A 22,879-nucleotide genomic window follows, 5' to 3' on the forward strand; every position below is an offset into this window, starting at 1 on the left:
CCTAACTGGGGACCCTACATGGCTCACATCTACTATATTAGTTACTTTCCTTGTCACTGTGACAAAACACCTCACGGAAACAAAAGAGAAAAGTTTGTTTTGTCTCATGGTTTCAAAGTGTACAGCCGAAGGGCTGACAGGGCAGGCTGGGGACAAGCTCCAAGGGTTGAGGCGCACGCGTCTATGGGGGCATGTTTTCACATCCCAACCACAACAAGCTCCCTGAACGCCTAGGCAGAGTCCCATTTACCAAGAGCTAACTAATCATTCTTTCCTGTGTAAATAAATGGAAAGTGCTGCTGAACTTTATTAAAGTAGTAGATTTTGCTGAAGGGCTATTTAAATTATAACTAGGCATATAACGGATGGATATGATCTGTGAAGGAGAATGAAGTCTGGTCCCTTGTGTTCAATCTCCTTTATTCAAAAATTACTTTCTTTGTGCAGCTACACTCATCTCAGCGCTCTTTAGATTCTAGTGCCCAGCCAGGAAAACCTGACCACACAGTTCCCTGAGGAAGATAGCTGTGGTGTGAAGGCTGGAGGAACTTGGATGTCTTTGTAACAAACTGGCAGTTTTTCCTTTACCTTTCATCTACGGCCTTCCTCACATGCGTCTTCTCTCCTTAAGACTATCTCTGTAGTTTGTACTATCAGGAAAGGCAACTATGAAGAAGACAGAAGATACAGGATGAGAAGCAACTTGGAACATTTCTAAGATGAAGATCCAGCCCTTCTTCGTGGCTTCCATAATGCAGTCCTACTTTCTCAGTTCATTTCCTTCCTACCTTTCCCCACAATTAAAAAGATCAGAATATGTAGATGCAGCACATTGTGCCTCATATATAGATGCTGGCCAGTAAATAGTGCCTGTCCTTATGATGAAGCAAATGGCATATGTCCTCCTTTTCTCTCTCTCTCTCTCTCTCTCTCTCTCTCTCTCTCTCTCTCTCTCTCTCTCTCTCTCTAATATCTGAAGTCTTTTAATTTAAAAGCAAGGAATAGGTCTATGCTCACAGCAAGAACAGCATTGTTTCGGTGACTGTAATCTGTTGTAAATGTGGATGTCAAGTATTTTTCTGATACTTGTGATTGTCAGTATCTCTGAGAAAATTCAAACTGCAAATGACATATGAAAACCAAGGCTTTAACTCAGCCCAGGGTTAATATTGGTATAAACATTTTTATGATTTTTTTTCTTTCCTCAGTCTGACCACTGTGTTGTTTCTTAGATCTTGATCTTGAAGAGATCCCAAAACAGAGGCAACATTTTACTCAACTAGTTTTGCAAGCATTGTAACTTTTATATGCATGCAGCTAATGTAAAAAAAAAAAAAAAAAAAAAAAAAAAAGACTAACTGGAGAGTTTTAGACTTTAGTAACTTTACTGTGCACAATTTTTGTCTTTATTGCCAAAGACGGTCAAGACTTAGCTGTAAATAAAACTCAGTCTCAACGACAGATAAATCACCCTTGTCCTAGGTCCCAGCCCATCTGTTCATGGAGTCATGGAATTTTCCCTTGGCCTAAAATGAGATTTATATAGTCAAATATCTCATAAAATAGGTGGGGGGGGGGTTGTACAATAACAGGACAGAGTGTTTAAAGGGTCTGATTTGAAGAAAGGTACTCAGATGAGCTTGGCCAATTGGGGTCAGTTAAGCCTCCCCATGTTTAGTAATATTTTCTTTTTTTTTGTCTTTATTTATTTTTACTATGAGATATGGACATATTTTGTATGTAAACATCACATGTTGGTACCATCCTTTCCCTCCTCCCTGCTCCTTTTCTGAAGAGGCCTTCTTCCTTGGGGATGCAAGTCAACCCCGTGGAGATTGTGGGTCATGCACTATGGGGCAGCAGTCAGCTATGGGGGAGAGGCAGTGTCTCTTTGCAAAATGTCCCAACTGTGGCTCTAACAATCTTTCCGCCCCCTCTTCTGCAAAATTTCCTGAGCCATACTGGGAGTGTTTTAAGGTTACTTCAATGATGGCCACTTAAGAGCATCTAGATGTCTGGTTTGTAGGTGGTATCCCAGTATCTTTCTCCATCACCCTTGTGCTGATATCAGCTTAACTAAGAGAGCAGCGTTCTTGCCCATTTCCCCAATTCCTCTGCAGTTTCAGCTGGGGCCAGGGTGGACTGTGCTGGGTCATTTATCTCCTCAAGTTCAGTTCCCATTCCAGACAGCTATCCCTGCCTCCTCATTCTCTATCTTGATTAACTCTCTTACTAAGCTAAGAAACACAGACCATTAGTGTTTTAAAGACAACAGGAACCATAATTTGACACAACTCTATTTACCTATAGTCAGCCAGAGAATATGGGATTTTAGTGTTATATTGTATTAGGCATAGAGGAAAGAAATATTCCACAAAACTGAAAGTTGTGAGTAGGTCAATACCTTCTTGAAGGTTCTTGTAAGTGGTTGACAAGTCTAACAGAAAATAATCTACACTGCACTTCTAACATAGAGAGATGGGAGTGGGACAAGCCCTGCAACTCTCACCCAAGATCTCAGATACCCCCTGTTCTGGCTGTGTGCCATGATGCACAAAGACTGGGGGCCTCAGAACAGATAAAGATATGGAGAGTGGAAGATCAAGGAACATAGAGTTCTATCTAAGTCACTATGGAGAGGTTGTCATACTTGTTGGGATGGAACTCTAAGGAGTCAGGAAACAGTAAAGGAGTCAAATAACAGATTCGGGATGGCAAAAGTCTATGTAGAAGTTACATGTGGCCCCACAATCTTGACGACTCTACTCAGAGATTACTTACAATTTACAACCTTGGATAGCAAAAAAAGAAAGACTGTTTACTTCTCCCTCTTACTTCTCCCTTCCTCTTTCTGCCAGAACAACCTTTCCCCTACTCTAAGACCAACAAAAGCTCCCCAGCGTTGGCCACCAGTACACATCTCCAGAGTCCCAAGATTGCTGAAAAGTCGTGTATCCCCCAGGCTGTTGGTTGCGAACCCCAAATAAAGCTTGCTCTTGCCATGGAGGTTGTTAATTGCTTTTTCCCCCTTTCAACCTCACCTATAAACTTTTTCCTAACAGGACTTTTCAATTAAATGGCTTCTTTGGGGTTTCCATATCCCTTTGAGTAACCTTCCACCCATGACCTGCAAGAAAGCCCAATAAATTCACTAGTTCCTCAGGGTTAACTCTGGTGGAATCTGCTGTTAGTCTGTCATGGGTTCCCTCCCTTCAGGAGAAATTTCTCCTTGACTTCTCCCCAGAAAAAAAGTTCAGGTAACAGAGAGAAAGACTCTTAACACATAAACCTTATAAAGCAGAGTCAGTAGTGTGATTTGAAGTGGGTGAGGATGCTGCCCTCTGCCTCCAGCAGTCAATCAGAAAACATTTCAAGAAACCAGGAGTATTGAAAGAAGAGAATCCCTTGCAAATAAAATGGAGGTAGAAAACAGTAACCAGTTCCCAAAATGGCAAACATCAGCATTGCCTTGAGCAGAGATGCTCAAAGAAGAGAAGGTTAGGACCAGGCTCTAAAAGTTTTGAGTATTCTAGGACTATCTTCTTAGGCTCAGTGATTATTAACTGTATGCAACTTCAATCAACATATTCACACCTTCCTCCCATGAGTATAGCCAGAATGATACAAATTCCACATGACCTAGTATTACAGGCCCTTCCTTCACAATCAAGAAATAGAAAGGATTTACTGTGTAACTTGAGTCCATTATAATGAGAAAAATGTTTTCATATTTTACTCTCTTCAGTAACAATGTGACTTGAAACAGCCCCTACTTCTCCCTTTCCCCAAAAGTGTTGTGTCCTGACACCATGTCTAAACTATGGTTTTGAATGTATAGAAATGCCTGTCATAATGGAATAAAACAATCTGCATACACTCTAAGACCATGGTAGAAGCTAGCAATGAACTCCCACTTAAAGTAAATGGTCAACATATTGGAAATGGAAGGTCATATACATGGTGAGATATTGTTCCATTTCTTAGAAGTTGAAAATCTGTGAACAACTTTCTATTTGTAACAAGCTTGGATTTTATAGATCTTCCCTCGGCTGGATTGACTTTAGAGAGACTTTTGCCACACACCACATCCTGTTTTGTTGTTGTTTCAAATTGCTCTCCCCACCTTGGTTAAGAGACTCCAGTCTAGTAATTAGGAGCTGCTGTGTTCATTTGTTTTTAGCTAATGTCCCACACTGAGAAAATTACATTTCACCTGGCTTGAGTTCTATTCTTGAGTGATGCTCAAGTTAAGAAACAGGTGTGCCTGCAAGCATTTAATGCTTCAGGGATAAAGTGCTGCATGTGTGATGACGCATATATACTGAGCTCCAGTAAACAGGGAACCATTAATCTTCATTTCCTCATTTTCAGTGGGAACATAAGCTAAAGCTTTATGACCTTTTGTCTGCACTATTGTGGTGACCTCCCACTGGCTCCCTGCTGAACTCAAGCGCATTTCTAATCAGGTTGCTCAATACTACAGGGTGATTCTCCAAGAGGTAAATCTCCAACAGGTAGAAGCCTGTCATTTTCCTTTTACAAGGCCTTTCATGTTTTTGAGAAATTTAAAACTTTGTGAATCAGACCCATGGAACTCTTTAAGTTCCATCACTGCTACACCCGTCTGCTCTGTTTCAACTAACCTGATCTATTATATTATCCAGTGTTCAACAAATATATCTTTCTCATCTCTCTCACTCTTTCTCTCTTTCCACCCTTTGTTTCTCTTTTCTTTCTACTGTGCCATGCACAATTTTTTGAAGTATTTTGATGTCTGAAATTCCCTTTTATTAAAACATATATAAAAGTGTGTTCTCATAGTGGGTGGCTAATTGTTCCAAAATTTTTATTAACTCTCTATGAATGACTGACCTTTTACTCAGATTTCTCAGTTTACCCATGTATACAATGTGCTGCTCCAAACATGCAAGATAGCTTAAGACTCTGTTTGACTCTCTTCTCTCTTTATGAGTTTGTGTGATTCTACTAAAGCCCCCAACCTTCAGGAATTAATTCTAAAACAAAGGCATCAGAGTAAAGGTAAATCATAAACAAAATGTTCCCATAGATATTCATATTTTTTGTGTTTTATTTCATTTCAAATAGACAAAACAGAGGACATAGCTATGTTTACTGTATTCAAGATATCCAGCAATCAACCCTGGTTAATATATGCCAGGAAGTAACTCCTTGGAGATCTGTGGTATAGGATATTAAATTAAAAAGCATCTGAACTTCAAGGCTCAGTAAAGAGAGAAAATGGAACCAAGGCAATTCTGGATGTTGGAGAAGAAAATAATAAAGAGTCTCCCTGTTGACACACCATATATATGAATAAATTCCATCAATAACCAGGTGCTGCCATGTTGTTCAAAATTAAATTTAAAATCCTACTGGATCAGAGCTTTTGCTTGGGCACCTCAAGTTCCAGACAGTGGTATGGAGATGATTGAATTTATTGACAAGTTTACTTTCCATCTGATATAAAAGAGAAAATTGGGGCTGGGAGATAGCTCAATGAGTAAAGTGCTTACATCCAAGCATGAGGACCCGTGTCCTGATCCCCAGTGCCCATGTAATTGCTGCACATGTGTGGCATCTCACCTCTCATCCAATCACTTATGGAGGTGGAGACAAGATGTGTCCCAAGACCTGCTGTTCAGCTAGACTGGCCAAATCAGTGATCTCCGGGCTGAAGTAAAAGAAAGTGTTGGGGGGAGGGAGATTGAGGAAAACACCCAAAGTCAACTTTCACTTAGACACACATAAGTGCACTCACATGTAAACATGCATACACACCACATACATGTTCATCTGCAAAAAGTAATAAAGATAAAATCACCCAAACCAGGTATGGTGGCACACGCCTTTAATCCCAGCACTCGGGAGGCTAAGGTAGGAGGATCACTGCGAGTTTGATGCCACCCTGAGACAACATAGTGAATTCCAGCTCAACCTGGGGTAGAGTGAGTGAGACCCTACCTCAAGAGAAAACAAAAAACAAAAAACAAACAAACAAAAAAAAAGGTCATAGAACCTGGCTGGAACCCTTAGGAGACAGAGCTTTGTTGGCAGAGTGTTCACTAGGGAGTTGACCTTGATGTATTACAGCCCAACCCTGCTTACTGGTCTCTCTATTTCCTCCCCACTGATACGATGATATGACATTGATTTTCTGCTTCTGCTGACATGGCAATGTGATGCTGGCTTGCAGCTCCTGCCTTCCCTCCCTGCCACAATAGATTCTACCCTCTGTAACTGTGAGCCAAATTAAACTCGTTGCTTCTCTAAGCTGCTTCCTAACAATGAGAAAGTAACTGATACACATGACTAGTCCCAATCTCTCTAGTGTGTATGAAAAGAGCCAGTAAAAAGTATAGAGACTGGAAGAAGGTAACAGCCACTGAGCATCTTATGAAGGTGATATTCAGACAAGATTTTGATGATAAAGTAACAGATTAAATGCAGAGATGGTGAGAAATCACTTAATGTAAAGCAACGTAATCATTCAGATTTGGGAGATTATACAACACTTCTTTAAAATGAGAAGAGCAAATGGAGAGCTGTAACTGCAATTTCAGTAGGAAGAAGCACACCCATGAAAGAAATAATGGAAGAACTTTTTCGCATTACTAAAGATGGTCATTTCTAAGTGTCATACCTGAAGACCATTACGGGTTTATTATCTATGTGTATGCCATATTTTCGTCCCTGTATGTATAACAATGAAACCATTTCAATAAACAAATGGCATGATTATACACCTGGAAATAAAATACAATATTTCTTTAAGATGAGAAAAGTTAACATTGCAAATACAACTTGGAAAAGAGCATTATTTTTCAAGCTCAAAATCCTGGTCCCTGGGTTATAGAAAAATAAAGACTACATTTGTCAGAAACAAAGTTTTATTTTCTAGATCCCAGAACAAGCAGAAGCTTCACCCAATAAACTCTGAAGTATCCTTTATTCTTTGGGCCTCTTTCTTGAGTGAGATGTGACCTGGGGTATTGGATTTTAGAGAAGACGGCACTGAAGGTTATCCTGCAAAGGAGAGTGAAAGGCGGGTGCAGACTTGTGTCTGTCTTACTGAAACTTTTGAGGGTGTTTTAAATACTCACTGCCACTTTTCATTAGAAAAAAAAAAACATATTGCTGATTTTGAATTATGCCCTTGAACTATCTCTGATCCTTACTGAATGCTTCCCTATCTTTTCTCTCACTAAAAGCCTATTATTCACCTACCAAGATCCTTTGAATCTTTGAATTGTTGCAAGAGAATAGATTGCTTCAGCTACGCTGCCAACCTCCATCCACCAACTCAGCTTCCCTAACATTGTGTGTGCGCCTTTATCAAAGTTCTTACACACTGTCTAGAAATTCTTTACATGTATCTATTCTTTGTCACTGAGTCAGTCAGTTACTGTCAGGCAGGACATAGCACTACTGTGTCTTAGATATCAAGCAGGTAACATGGTAAATGATAACATATATAGTTCTGCTTATGCTATATCTCAAGCGACCCTGCTTTAAATCTGATGGATAATGAAAAAGGGTTGATCACTGTATGTCAAATACAAGTAACATTTCTTTCTTTATCTTCTTGACCACTTCCCAGAATTCTACTGCAGATGTCTGTCCTCCTACCACTCTGTGGATTCCTCCTCAGTCTTGTGCATTGGCTCCTCTTCTGCCTGTGTCCTATGTGCTGACAGACTAGAGAGTTCTGTCCATGACCATCTTCTGCCCTGATTTAATACTACTCACAAGTAAGCCAATCACGTTGTCTACATTTGCCAACACAGTAAGATAATGGTGGCCACATTCCCCTTTCATAACCCAGTCCTCACAGTGAAATCCAGAACAATATCCTGTCCATTTTTACTCACATATCATCTGTGATAATTTGTCTAAAGCATGGGTGCTGTGCAGGTGTTTCCTCTGGGTTGGAAATGAGCATTGCTGTCTTGAATCAGAGCTGCTGTGATTACACACATGAGACCTTAACAAAATCCAAGCCAGTTAACATCCGCTCATGGAACAAGGGACAGACTCAGAAACTCATACAGTGTGCAGGTCTCACAAAGTTTGTATGGTGCATGAGGTAAATAGTGACTACAGCGTGGCTCTCCAGTGGGGTACCTATCTGCAAGTCACCCAGTGGGGCTTTTCAGTGGCTCAGGTCTTTCTGACTGATCCATACTGCCATGAGACTCTTCCGTGGCATATCTGCCTTTGAGTCATGCATGGGTTTCTCAGGAATCCCAACAATCTCATCGCTTCATCAACATGAACTTGGGTGGAACCTTTATGTTGGCTTTTTGGTGTCTTCCCTACCTGTAGCGAAGAGAGACTATTTTACAATTTTCAGGAATAGTCCATGACAATAGTTTGTCTAGATTCCATGTTCCATGAGTTGGCTAGTTCAATAAGCTTTGTTCTTTTCCAGCTAATATTTCCTGTTAGATCAATGGCCACTTCCTCCCTATCCTATCTGCTCATTCCCCACCACCTCCAATCCATTTTCCCCATCTCTTTGAGATCTATGGCAATGATCTAAGAACCAATCTACTAAATATGACCTCCAAATGGATAAGTTCATCATTGAGCTACTCTTCTGTTTTCAATTCTAATAATTCCCTACAGAAAGCCTTGCTTCAATGTAGATTGTTTTCCTAGTAGAGCAAACTCTGAGATGGAGTTAAGCTTATAGGAGGTTCATTGAAAGAGCTTTTGATGTCAATATCCATTGAAGGAAGCAAGCATGCGCAGGGGGAAGGTCATCCTGTGGTATGTAGACTCAGATCACTGCCTTTCCTCTGTGCTCTAACTCAAACCATATTTATTTGCTGATAATTCTTTACTAGCTGACTAAGCTCCTCTCTTCTTTCAGCAGTATTGGCCACTCTCTCTTCTCACAATATTCTCTGTACAGACTGTTCTATCCTAACACCCAAGTTGTAATACATTATCTTACTTATTAATTTGTATTCCTATTTCCAGTAGATGCTAAGGTTCTCAGGATCAGATATTTTGTCTATTTACCGTTTATCCTAAGAACACGAGAAAGCATCACATATCTGAAATACTGTTCACTTAAAAATAGAATGCAGTGCTAGGGAGATAGCTCAGTAAGTAAAGTGCTCACTGTCCAAGCATGAGGGCTTGAGTTCTCCTGCCAGAACTCACATGAGGAAATTTAGGAATGATGAACTCCCATGAGGAAATCTAGGCATGATGAACTCACATGAGGAAATCTAGGAATGATGAACTCCCATGAGGAAATCTAGGCATGATTCATTTCAAAAGATTGTGAATGATTCCTGAGTGACAACCTCTGAAGTTGTCCCCTGGCCTACACACACACACACACACACACACACACACACACACGCACGCACATAAGCACACATGCACCTGCATGCACACAGATGTGCACATGCACTTGCACACGCACACACAAACAAACACAGACGCAAAAGAAATTTAATGGGAAAGATGAGTAAGTGGGTGGAAAGATATATATACAAGAGCATTATAGACATTGAAAACTTTGTGACACATTGAGTCAACTAGTATAGCTTCTCATAGAATGAGATCATTTTTGTAAGCTTTGTGATAGAGAGAGACAAAGAGGAGCAGGGACAATGTGACTTAAACAGTAGAAGCCTAAACTTAGGAAAGACAGCAAATCCAGGGCTAAATGGAAAAATGCAACAGGCAAAGTAGGTTTCAGACTAGAGGAAGCAGAGGCAATCAGATCAGGAATCCCTGTTAGGAAATATAAATCTATCACTTTCAGGAATATATTGGAGTCATCTCTCAGATGCAATCTTAGGGAATAAATGAGAGGAGCCATTTGCTATGCACTTGCTCTACCATTTTCTAAGCAGTCATTCTAATTCATAGCTCTTAGTTTATGTCCATGACTATCCTAACAAGGAAACATTCCCCTGGGTGAAAAGTGGATACTGGGGATTTAAAACAAAGCTAAAAGTGGGAAAATGCAGAACAATAAATTATTTTAAACTGACTGATTTCTGCTATTTAAGGATAACTTGAAAATCTGAATGTTAGGCTGTGTACAAGTTAAATAAAAACTATGCTCAACTAGTTTCAGCATAGAGACTCTATATGTCCTCAAAAATAATGAGAAGTCTCCCTTGTTTCTTAGCATTTTATTATTTAAAAACAGAACAAAAACAATGGATTTGCTGAAAATACTCCTACATGTTGTCCTTGTATTAGTAAGTAATAAGATTTGATTCCTAGAACTAGACCCAGAAATTTGTTATCATTTTTTATTTGAATGTAACCTCTTTCCACAAAAGGTTGCACTAAATAAAAAAAAAATCTTTATAATCTATTTTGTCTCACTTGTGACCATTTAGTATGTAATAAGGCCTACCCACATCTGCTTTCTCAGTTAACTAAGGTAGAAAGAAAGTACTTACAGAATTTAGCATTGACAACTGTTATGTGAATATTCACTATTCAAGACATACTTAGGCAAAGATTACTATGGCTCAAACAGACCATAAAAACATTTTCATAGTAATAGAAATTACCTTTAGTTTAATCATCTACAATTGTCCAAAATAACCTGAACAGAGAACTAATTCTCATCCTTTAGCCTCAAAATAAGATTAGACAAATTACTTCTCTTGTTCAAAATTTTCAAAAAATAAGTTCAAGAAAATAAAAAATAAAACCTAGATTATAAATGACAGTGATTAAACATTTTATCAGATATTCCAAAATCTAAAAAAAATGTAGTATCACATAATCATTCCAGAATAGACTTTCATCTTCCCATCTAGTCTAAATTTCTTACATTTATATAAAATTATTCTTTTTGGATATAATTCCAAATATCATAAAAATATTTTTTCTTATGTAGATATGTCATACTCTTCCTTTATGAAGTATAAATGTTCTTTCATAGCTATGGATTTATGAATAAAAACACATGCTCTGCTGTACATACCATTGTTCAGAATCTTGTTGGTGGAGGTGGAATATTTAGGCTTGGGTAAGAATAATATTGCTTACTCTTCTAATGCCTTTCAGTCTCTTAGATGGTCTCCCCTTTGAGGTTATAAAACAAACCTGTCGAATTACCAGAGCAAAACACGTCCTCTTCATGTGACCTTAATACCTTGAGGAATGTACCACAACCTGGCTGTAGGATTCAGCCTTACAGCCCTTGTGGTTGTATGTCTCTCCACTGTCAGTCATGGGTAAACCGCATGCTTGCTTTCTCATTTCTGATAAACTCCTCATCAGTGAAGTTGACTAGATCAGTTTTCAGTCTCCCCAGGTTTTAGAGTCAATTAGGAGCAAAAGATGAACATAAGGGAAAGCATTGCCAAAACCCGTCCCAGGTGATAACTATGGGATCAACTGTTATAGTTACATTGGGGTTCTGGGAAAAGAAGCATGTGTTTTTATTCATAAATCCATAGCTATGAAAGAACATTTATACTTCACAAAGGAAAATAGAAAAAGAAAGAATATTGCACAAACAAGCGGATCTCTTTGTTTACAAAGTTGTAGCTTCCAAAATGGTATCCCTGATATTTCATCTTTCAGATGAGAAACATGGGTTCCCTAAAACCTAAGGGCAATTCTGTGACTCTTAAATGAAATCTATGACATTTTAGAAATAAATTGTTCCTCCGGAAAGCTCTAGGTTGAAGGTTCGTTCCCCAGATGGTGACACAATTGGTGAGGTTGGGATTAATCCATTGACAGATCAAGTTGAATGGACTTTTGGGTTTAGGGATTACTTACAGGTAGCAGGTCATTCATGTGTGTATTTGAAGGAAATATCTTGTCTCTGAACCATTCTCCCACCTACTGGTATCCTTCTTAATATCCATGAGATGAAAAGCTTTTGACTATTATGCCCTTCTACCTTGTTGTGTCTGCACTGCCATAGAGTTTAAAGCAATAGGGCCAGTGGGCCACAGATGACAATATATGAAACTCTGAGCCAAACCAACCTTTACTTCTTTATACTGACTTGTTCAGGTAATTTAACAAAGTTATGGAAATCTAACTAACGCAAAACCCCTATAGTTAACCAGTGCTATGCAGCCCCTGTATGGCCTTCGTCTGTGAGTGTTCCAATATCCCTCTCCCTACCACTGCTTCAAAGACTTAACTACTGAGCAGACCCCTGCTTCAGCCCATTGTCTTTCCTACAACAGCCTTAATCAAAATATTTTCTTCTCAGAAGTTTCAATGACAGCAGGTAAATAACATCATTTCCAGGCCAGAAGAGATGGCTTAGCAGTTAAGGTGTTTGCCTGCAAAGCCAAAGAACATAGTTTGATTCCCAAGGACCCACGTAAGCTATATGCACAAGGTGGTGCATGCATTTGCTTGCAGTGGCTGGAGGCCCTGGTGTGCCCATTCTCTCTCTCTCTCATTTTCTCTCTCTCTCTTTCTGTGTCTATGTGTGTGTGTGTGTGTGTGTGTGTGTGTGTGTGTGTGTGTGTGTGTGTGCATGTCTGCTTCTTTCTCATGTGCTCTCAAATAAATAAATAAATAAAATTTTATAAAAAAGAACATCATTTCCTTCAGTGTTGCGGAAATCATTAAATGTTTTACTTTTCATTATAATTGTTAGTAATAATATTCCAAATGATTGAAAGCAAGATAAGATTCTACTTGGATAAGTGAAGCCAGGTGGGTTCCATAAAGGTTTCTTTATATACATTTTTAATTGGGCTCCCTTAATCCACTTATCACAATGTCTCCACACAAATCTTATGGCAATGAAGCAAATACTTTGTTAAAATCCCTGCAGAAAGAAATTGATGTAAAGAAAAATTCAAGGTAACTAAGAAAATTAGTTCTTTGGACCGCATGAAATGAAAAGATGGTGGGGATAAATCTTGGCTTTTAGAATAGAAAAACCACAAACACAGCCAGAAAGAAAGAGAGTGTTTACGAAAGGGGACAAGTGGCTTTTTGCTTTTAAAGTTGGCTGTTAACCGCTGAGACTCATTAGGCATAGCATGAAAGAGGCCGTAATCGAATGTTCGAATACTCTGCAGTGCCACAATGGGATTCCTATTCCCAGCATCTACAGTAATTATGAATCATTCTCAGCATGTGGGTCTTACTGAAATGCTGTTCTTGAATCAAGCTTGAGAAGCATGGTAGCTCTAGCCTTGCTTGAATTGGTGGAGGTCCACATTCCTGTTTATTGAATATGGAGAAGTCTTTGCTTTGCCTTCTGTTTGATACAGTACAGGGAAATCTTCCCAGAGGCATCAGAGGAGAAAGGAAAGATGAGAGACACCCAAGGCTCATTGATCCCCAGCCGCCACCGGGCTTTAAAACAACTTTTCTTTGCAGCACATAGTTTCCCTAAGCCTCTTGGTTCTACCACAGGGCATTCTCCACAGCACCTGCCCCTCCCCACCGCTTCGCCACACAATTCCCTGGATCTAAAGCCGCTGTTTGCCCATTGCAGTATGCTCAGTTTGCCAGAATAGCCCTTTCTGTCCGCACTGGAGTTCAACCTCTCACTTTAATCATCCAAACACTTACTAAATTCTACCTATCATAGAATCATTTCTCTACAAATACTGTGTTGTGGTTTGAATGTGAACTGTCCCCCATGGCCTCATGTGGTTGCACATTTAATTACCAACCCATAGGCACTATTTGGAAGGTTTCTGGGAACTTTTAGAAAGTGAAACATTGCTGGAGGAGGTAAGTCACTGGGGGCAAGCCTTGAACCTTTTCAGCCCAGGCCCAACTTCATCCTTTGCCTCCCACCAGCCGATATTACAAGTCAACTTCCCACTCCTACCACCATGTCTTCCCAGCTGTGAAACTTCCCCCTGAAGCCATAAGATGAACTAGATCCTTTCCTTTCTTACATTGCTTCTGGACAGGAATTTGTTCATAGCATTAAGATAGGAACCAATACATAGCCCAAGTGAATCAGTTGTCAAGTCCCAAATTTTTATTCAAAGATGTGAATTATATGTATACATGAAACTTGTGTTTTAAATATTAGTAATTTCAGAATGGGCCTGAGCAAATGTGATGAACCCTTCCAAAACTAACTTCCTCTCTCTATTTCTTCCCCCCTTGCAGCAGCCAAGTGTCAAATGAGCACAAGACTTCTGGAAAGTGTGTTTATATCTGGTATATACAAACCAGAGTGTATGAAAGGAGATAGCAAAATATATACTTACTTAGAAAACATTGCAATAACAAAAGCAACCAGAGATATTCAAGGCCGGTGGACATTTTCTCACCTAGTCCTTTCATTTTCAGGATTATTATTCCCTCCTCTGTAAACATCATAACACCTAGACCTGATTGGGGTAGGCATTCAAGAAATCCAGAGTATTACTTAGGACTGAGTCTCTGATCCAAAACACAAGATTTCTCAGTATCCATCCTCAAAATCCAAACACTAGATTTAAATGATAACATCTCTGTCTTAAATATGGCATGATATATTGTCTGTGATATGTGGCACTGAAGTACGCTTTAGTTGGAGAAACTATTTATGTGAATATTATTATATGGTAGAAAGAATATGGCCCTTTTAACCAGATATAACTGAATTAAATTATATCTCCATATGCAAATTCTCATTCTTTACCTTCTTTATTTCTCCTGATAATCCTCACTTATATTTCAAACCTTTGTTCAGTCACATCTCCCAAGATATTTAGAGAGAAATAATTATTTTCTGAGGTTTATCATGTTAACTTAAAAAAATGGCTTTCATAAAATCATATTGAATATTTATCTACTCTACTAGGTTATGGACTCTGTGATGTTAGAAACCACTTATTTCTTTGTTTTATCATCATGTGACATACAGTAGGTACCGGTTTTCCAAGTGAATGAATAAAAGAAATAGTTTATGAAGAAATGAGGTAAGATGCTTAGCTAAATACTTGATACTTGACAAGCCTGCAAATTAAAGCTTCTGTAAGTTCTCCAACAGCTCACTATCATTTTCATAAAGCTTTTGGAAATCACATTTTAACTTGTTGCCATGTTGCAATCATTTCAGTGGCATTAATCCTGCCAGCCTATGACCTTGTTCTGCGTTCAGGGACTGTTTGCACCTGTTCTGCTCAAGGAAGGTTTCAGAGGAGGTTTGTCGTTGAAGCCTGGACCGCCTCCGTGGGTAAGTGCTTGATTGGACTTCAGTGAAGATTTGTTTCCTTAGAAATGAAGGCATTTCCTCTTATTGTGAGTGAAAGCAAATCAACAGCTGCTATAGAAATGCCAACACCTACAGACGCCTTCCAATTATCTATGACGCCTGGGTGACAGGGATGAGCCACAGTCCTTGCTTGAGAAGTCGCCTGAGGGAATAGCACGACCATTTTCAAGTGCACTGAACAAGTGGGTTTGCAGAAATAAGTGAGAGCATCTGAATGGAGCTGCAGACAGGCAGAAGGCTTTCATCTGGTAATCTCTGCCAAACCCAGTCATTATTCTCAGAGTTCAAAGAGTTCTGCTTCTACATGGCAAAACATGTACAGAATCAGCTGGAGAAAGACTGTCAGATATTCCTGAGAAATAATGCCACTTTTTCTCCATGCATAATTGAGCATGCACTAACTTGACCAAAACTGTGGTTTTTGATTGAACTAGGAGCTTTTTATATCTAGCTTCCATTCTTATGTTAGAAGGTGCTTCTAAATATCAGGTCTAGCCCATATTAGATATGCACAATGCTAGGTGTTATGTAGTTGCTTTGTTTTTTGGTTTTTTTTTTTTTTCACCCTGGGGCGATGTGAACAAATATCCCTACATTCTAGTGAGTACACTAACACCAAAGAAATGATTTCACTCAAATATACTTTAGGGAGTTTATTGGGATTAGTTACAGGAGTATGGGTGAGGGTTTTCTTGTAGGAGCATGATAAATTTAATGTCAGTCAGATTACCAAAAAGCCCACCTCAGCATGGGTGTCAAAATACCTAGAGCTTCCTGCACAACTTGAAAACAGTTTGGCTCTTGAAGATAGTCTCCCCTTCCCAGCATTTTTTTACTGTCATAACCTAGGGATTTGTGAATTGTAACTTTTAAGGGTTTCCTAAGTCTTCTAAATTTCATCAGTTTGTTCAGTCATGGGTGTCCTTCTTCCTTTCAGGAAGAATGTCTCATTGGAGAATATAGCTACACACAAATGCTAATGTTATTTGAGTGATTCTCATAAGTATGTCATGTTATGAATGAGAATTGTTGTCTCACAGCTAAGAACATGAGGCCTAGAGATAATGAGTGGTAGCTTACACAAGGACACACACTACCTAAGTCCCATAACATGAAAATATAAGCTTTCATACAAGAAAAGACATCTCTAACCATCATCAGTACTTTACTTTTAAAAATACACTTTTATGCCTCAGCACTTTTTTCTCCATATCTCTGGATGAAAATGGAGGAATGTAACTCAATTTCAAGCATAATACCTGTATGGTTCAAGATGCAGAACTTAAACCATGATGTGATTTTGTTTCTGTAATGGTGATAATAGTGACAATTCTGGTATTGATGGAATTTACTGGGATCCTATGTGGGTATTTCAAATTTTAATGATGTTTACAACAATTGCCATATATCATCTCTGAAACTCTCATGTGTCTTATAACCAATGACAATTGATATTTTTCTCAGTTGAGACCAAAATAATACCTGCTACCTGTCATCAATTTCTTAGAATCAACAAAGATAATTTTAATTCTTACATCAACTTATAAAGAGGCCATAATACTGTTAATTCACAAATAAAATTTTATATATACATATATGTTTATATTGAACATCTTATGTCATTAGCTACATTGGGCAAATTTCCTAAAATTACAATTCATATAAAGATGACTCATACTTAACTGTTTTGTGTGGTAAAACTTAAAATTCATTCTCTTGGTAATTTTCAAGAATGCAATACATTGCAATTATGTATAATCACCATGTTGTACGATAGAGTATTTGAACTTATTCTAGCAAAATTTTATACATTTACAAATAAAGAATTTGAAGTGAGAGGTACAGATGTCACCTGCAATCTCAGCACTCAGCTGTAGAGGCAGAGGCAGGAGGGTTCTGCAATTTTGAGACCATCCTAGTCTATATTTTGAGTTTCAGCTCATTCAGAGCTGTATAGAAATACTATGCCTCAAAAAAGAGTTTGAAAAATAAAATGCCCTTAAAAAGGTGAAGTTACATGTATAAAGTTACATGACTAGCAATGTAAGAACAGTGACTCTAAACCAGGTTGTAGTCTCTCCTGAGAATATGTGCTACAAGTATTTGTTTTGAAATGACTTAGATACAAAAGTGGTTATCATCCTGCCACTAAATGTGTGAATTTATTGTTTGCTTACATAGCACCTCAGTCAGATTTAAAGGGAAGTGATGACGGGAATGCAAACTAGGTGTCCAGCATAACAATTTAGAAAATTTATTGGATTGGCATTTTTTTCCCTTTAGCTTGTTAATTACACAAATTTGGACAAAGTACCCTATATGAATCCAGACTCTTCATCCCAGATACTGGCTAGAAATCGTAGACAGAAAATTGAACAGACGCAAAAGTTCTTATTCCTTTAGAATCCCACAGAAAGCATGTTTGGCATAAGCCACAGCTGGACATCATATGGAACTATACACCAGGAATATCAGTTACTTTCTCATTGCTGGGACATAATGCTGGACGAGAAGCTCAAGGAAGATTTACTTTCGACTTACAATTTCAAGAGGACGTGTCTGTTATGATAAGGAAGGCAAGGCAGCTCTGACCAAGAAGCCTGTATCACACCTTCACATTGTCAAATCAGCAGCGAGCAAGCAGAAAGAGCCTGGTGGTCTAGGCAGTGACACCTGGAAGCTCACCACAGTGACACACTTTCTCCAGCAAGGTCCACCTCCCAAAGGTTCAAAAACCTTCCCTAAGAATGCCACTGACTGGGGAATAAGTGTTCAAACATATGACACTATGGGGGACATTCAAACCACCACACCAGGAAAGAGTTCCCTCTTAATGCCAAGCAAATTGCGCATCTGTGCTCTCCTGATGCTCTACCAAAATTCTCTACTTGGCATTACATGCTGCCTCTGGTCCCATGTTCCTACTTCAGCAGTAGATTCTCTATCTGGCAGGGGCACAGAGCTGCAAGCATTACTTGTTGAAAGCCAAAACTGTAGATAGAAATATCAGTGACTGCATGAAAAATTTAAGCATCCATGCTGAAGTGGAGGCTTGTTTTGAAAATTTCTCTAAACCGTACAAATGTCGAGCAGTTATTGTAATGTGGTACAATTTCAGTTAAAATTATTGATGACTATGTTGGTTGTCACTATTGAATGTCTACCTCATCTTACTTAGTATTAAGCCATACTTTACATTTAGTCCATGTTAGGCACATTAAAACAATTATAAAAGGCTGCTGCTATCAGTTCTTTGTAAACGAAAAATGTTGGAGTTCAGAGACAAAGTAATGACCTTTAATGTCTGAGTATTCCTTTACAGTGTAAAACCTTACAGAAGTCTTCTTAAAGTGTTGTCATAGGATTACTTTACTGAGCAATATTTTGTATATTTCAAAACATAGCATACAACCTTTTGCTACCCTATAAAAGGAGATTATTGAGTAGTATAATATGTGAGTCAGAGATCAAGCAATGAGGATGTTATTCTGTGATGATACTACTCAGGACAATGGTTCCCTAGTTTTGGAGGATGAACTGAAAAGTGCCAAGAAGTGTACTAGAGTGCTGAAAATGCTCACTGTCTTAATAGGGTGTGGTTTAAATGAGTATATTTATCTGCCATAATTCACTATTTGTAAGATCTGTACAATATGCTGCATATAAATAATACTTTAAAGAGTACTTGGCAGGGGCAGAATAGATTGCTTAGTGGTTAAGGCACTTGTCTGCAAAGTCAAAGGGCCCAGGTTCAATTCCCCAGGACCCACGTAGGTGAGATGCACAAGGTGGCACATGCATCTGGAATTCATTTACAGTGGCTGGACTTCCTGGTGTGCCCACTCTTTCTCTCCTCTCTCTTTCTCTCTCTCCCTCTTTTCCTCTCAAAAATAAATTAATTAAAATAAAATATTTTAAAAAATACATGGCAAGTTTGGAGAAGTACTTAGAAGTTAAGGCACTGACCTGCAAAGTCAAAGGATCCAGGTTCAACTCCCTGGGTCCCATTTAAACCAGAGGTACAAGGTGGCACATGTGTCTGGAGTTCATTTGTAGTGGCTGGAGCCCCTGGTGTGCCCATTCTCTCCCTCTCCCTCCCTCTGTCTCTCTCTCACTCATAAACATATAAAAATAAAATTATTTTTCCAAAACACATGGCAGAAGCTGTAATCAAATTTTTCATTACGCTAGTATTTCATCTTATCTCTTTATTTTGAAGAGTAGTTCATATATATTTGCAAAACCCAATATGGACACTATTTTCCTTTCATACTTGCCAACCCCAATTGCTTCCGGCAATACGTTAGAAAATGGAACCATCCCCTGGTGTCTATCTAGCCTTTTTGCTTCTGTCACTCCAGAGCTTATCTGGGCACATAGATCACCAGCTAGAAACTGTATTCCCAGACTTTCTCAAAGCTACATGCAAGTATTTGAAGTTTCATCTAATTAAAGAAGGTAATACATGCAATTTCTAAAGTATCCTTAAGGTGCAAAGAATATTCTTCCTCCATCTCTTTATCTACTGTTGATCAACTGTGCTCCCAGATAATGGGATTTTTACCCAGTTTCAAACATGTACATAAGACAGTGATGCGCACACAGAAGGTTGCCTTCTTACCCTATCAAGCCACCAACACAGGCCTGGAATACATACAAAGACTTGAGCTGGAGAAAAGCTAATTCCCTGTATGTGGATAGTAGTCCATTATTTATTTATTTATTTATTTATTCATTTATTATTTTACTATAGCCACTGTGGTGGTTTGAATGTGAATGTATGTGTCCATAGCCTCAGCGATTTTTGATTAAGGTTAAACTTCCTACTGAAGTCTTTAGCAGCCAGCAGGAGGAGGTGTCACTGGGCACAGATCACTTAGTCCAGCCATAAGGTGTGTAAAGAGCAAGTTTGATTTCTAGTTGTTAATGTTTGCTGGCTGTTGATGGTGTCTCTCTGCTACGGATCAATGGAAAGGAGACAGCTTCTTCTATCAATGATGGTATTTCATCTGGATTATGTAAATCTGAAACAAACCCTTTCCTCCCATAAACTGCTTCAGGACAGGTGCTTGTCTCAGTAATGAGAAGGTAATTCCAACACAAAGATTGGTAAGGAGAAAGGAGATGTTGCTGTGATGAGTCTGACCACATAAATTTGGTCTTTTGGAACTTGGTTGTGGGAAAAATGTGAAATATTTTCTACTTTGGACTGCAGAAGACTTGGAGTACTGTAGGCAAAATTTTATGGGAAATCCTGGCAAGGGTTTGAAAATTCTAAATGCAGACAGATTTATGGACTATGAAGACTTGACTTATAAAATTTGGGGGCTACTAACAGAAAGGTGAGCTTCATTACTTTGCCCATGCCCTAAGAGTTTGATCAAGGTTAAATTTTAAAGTAATGTACTACTCGGCTTGGGGCATGGGAAGAACAGAAAGATATGAAAGATGTATGGTTTATCAGAGGAAAAATTCAAGCAAGTTTGAAGTTACAGGTACAGAGACTGATTTTAAGGTACTGAAGTGCAATTGTTAAGCTGATTATTGCCATTAAGGGAGGACCAACTGCTTTTCATTGAAACAATGGAATTGATGCCCTGAGAATGAGCAATTGAAAAGGAAGTAGCTTGAAAGAAGACTGGTGAAATACTATGCTGCTCTTCAAGGTCAAGGCTTAGAATTTACAAATTTGGCTATAACTGCTCACCTCATGCTGATTTTGAAAGCATGACAAATGCTGGAAAGTCAGGGTCAATGGGTGTGCAACTTTGTTCTGTTTTGCTTTGTTTTGTTTTGTCTTGGAAATTGCTCATGGACAAAGTGAAGGAGGGTTGGAATCCATAAGTGGAGGTCTAATAAGGCCAATGTATAAATATGAACTGTTTTATTTATCTGCTGAGATGTGGAAATGGGAAACAGGCTTAAAATGCATTTATGGACTCAAAGTAAGGCCATTGTATGGAGCTATGAAAATGTACTGTGATTTGTGATATAGATCCAAAGATGTTATGAATATACCAGGACAGTGGAATGGCCGACATGAAATGCTGTTGGATAGGGATGGAGTTTTCCCTGGTTTGCTCAGCCCAGCTGGAGGGGATGAATTGGAATTTAGAGACTTTGGTCACTAGTTGACTTGAACTGCAGAATTTTGATGTCTGCTTGCAAGTTACTCTTTGTTATGCTTTTTTTTTTTTTTACAATGAAAATGTTTATTCTGTGTCATTATAGGTTGGAAGCAATAACTTTTATTTTGATCTTATGAGGTTCACAGTTATGAGAAAATCTTGAATCTTAGATGAGACTTAGAAATTTTGAGTAATGTTAGTCGGTAAAGACTATGGGGACCTTTAAAGTTAGACTGAGTACAATTGGCGTTGTGAGATGATCATGAGACAATGGGGCCAGGCACAGGCAGAATTTGGTGGTTTGAATGTGAATGTCTGTCCTCCACAGCCTCAGGGATTTTTGATTAAGTTTCCTACTTAAGTCTACAGCAGCCTACTGGAGGAGGTGTCACTGGAGGAGGATCATTTTAGTCTAACCCTAAGGTGTGTAACAAACCAATTTGAGCTCTGGCTCTTTGGAGTTGCTGGTTGTTGGTGATGTCTCCCAGCTATGGACTGATGAAAGTAAGCCAGTTTCTCCTGCCATTGATGCTCTTTATCCTGGATTATATAAATCCAAAATAAACCCTTTCTTCTCATAAGCTGCTTTTGGTTAAGTGTTTGTCTCAAGAATCAGAAAGTAACTGCAACAGCCACCTACTCCATACCATAATTAATAATGCTATTCAACATTTAAGCAACCTCTATAGGACACTGCTTTGGAAATTCATTGGCATCTGCTTAAAGAAAGGATTGTAGAAGGATCCATGAGGTGGTTTGAATGTGAATGCATGTCCCCAAAAGCCTCAAGTATTTTTTATTATTATTATTATTAAGATTAACCTTCTTCTTCCAGAGATGGCAGCCTTCTGGAGTTGGTGTCACTGGGGGTGCAGATCCTCCAGTCCATCGCTAAGGTGTATTTGGGGGTGGATCTTGATTCCATCCCAAAGGTGTGGAGAGTGCAGTTTGAGCTCTGGTAGTGTGATTTTGCTGGTGGTGGTGTTTGCTTGCTGCAGTCGTTTCTCTTAGCTTGGATCTATGGAAGTAAACAACTTCTTCCACTATTGATGGAGTTTCCTCTGGATTTCCAATCTGAAATAAACCCCCTTCCTCCTGTAAACAGTGTCTGGTAGGATGATTGCCCTAGCAATGTAGAGCTGACTGCAACAATCTGATATAAGGATTGTCACAATGGATCTTCAGCACCCAGAAATAAACATCCAACCCCAAATTAGGCAATATCTCTGAGAGTAGCACAGTGTCGCAGCCCCAGCTAAACTGTGAGGCTCCCAAACACCTTCATCAGAAATGCAGAAAATCACAAAGTCAGAATTTGGACCTACAGAGTGCTCCTTTTGATGTCTCCAGGGGAAGAACTGTGGAAATCATCAACTTTCTTCCAGGGTTCCATCCTCCCTGGCTCACTGGACAAACTATACCCCTTTTGGTCATCTGGCCCAACTTTCAAGTTCCATTTCATCTCACCAGTTTACAATGTGCTATTTCTATTGAATTTACCCCTTGTTTTGATACAACAATCTTGTTTTTATCTCTCAAT

This window comes from Jaculus jaculus, chromosome 3 (assembly GCF_020740685.1).
Source record: "Jaculus jaculus isolate mJacJac1 chromosome 3, mJacJac1.mat.Y.cur, whole genome shotgun sequence".
Taxonomy (NCBI): Eukaryota; Metazoa; Chordata; class Mammalia; order Rodentia; family Dipodidae; genus Jaculus; species Jaculus jaculus.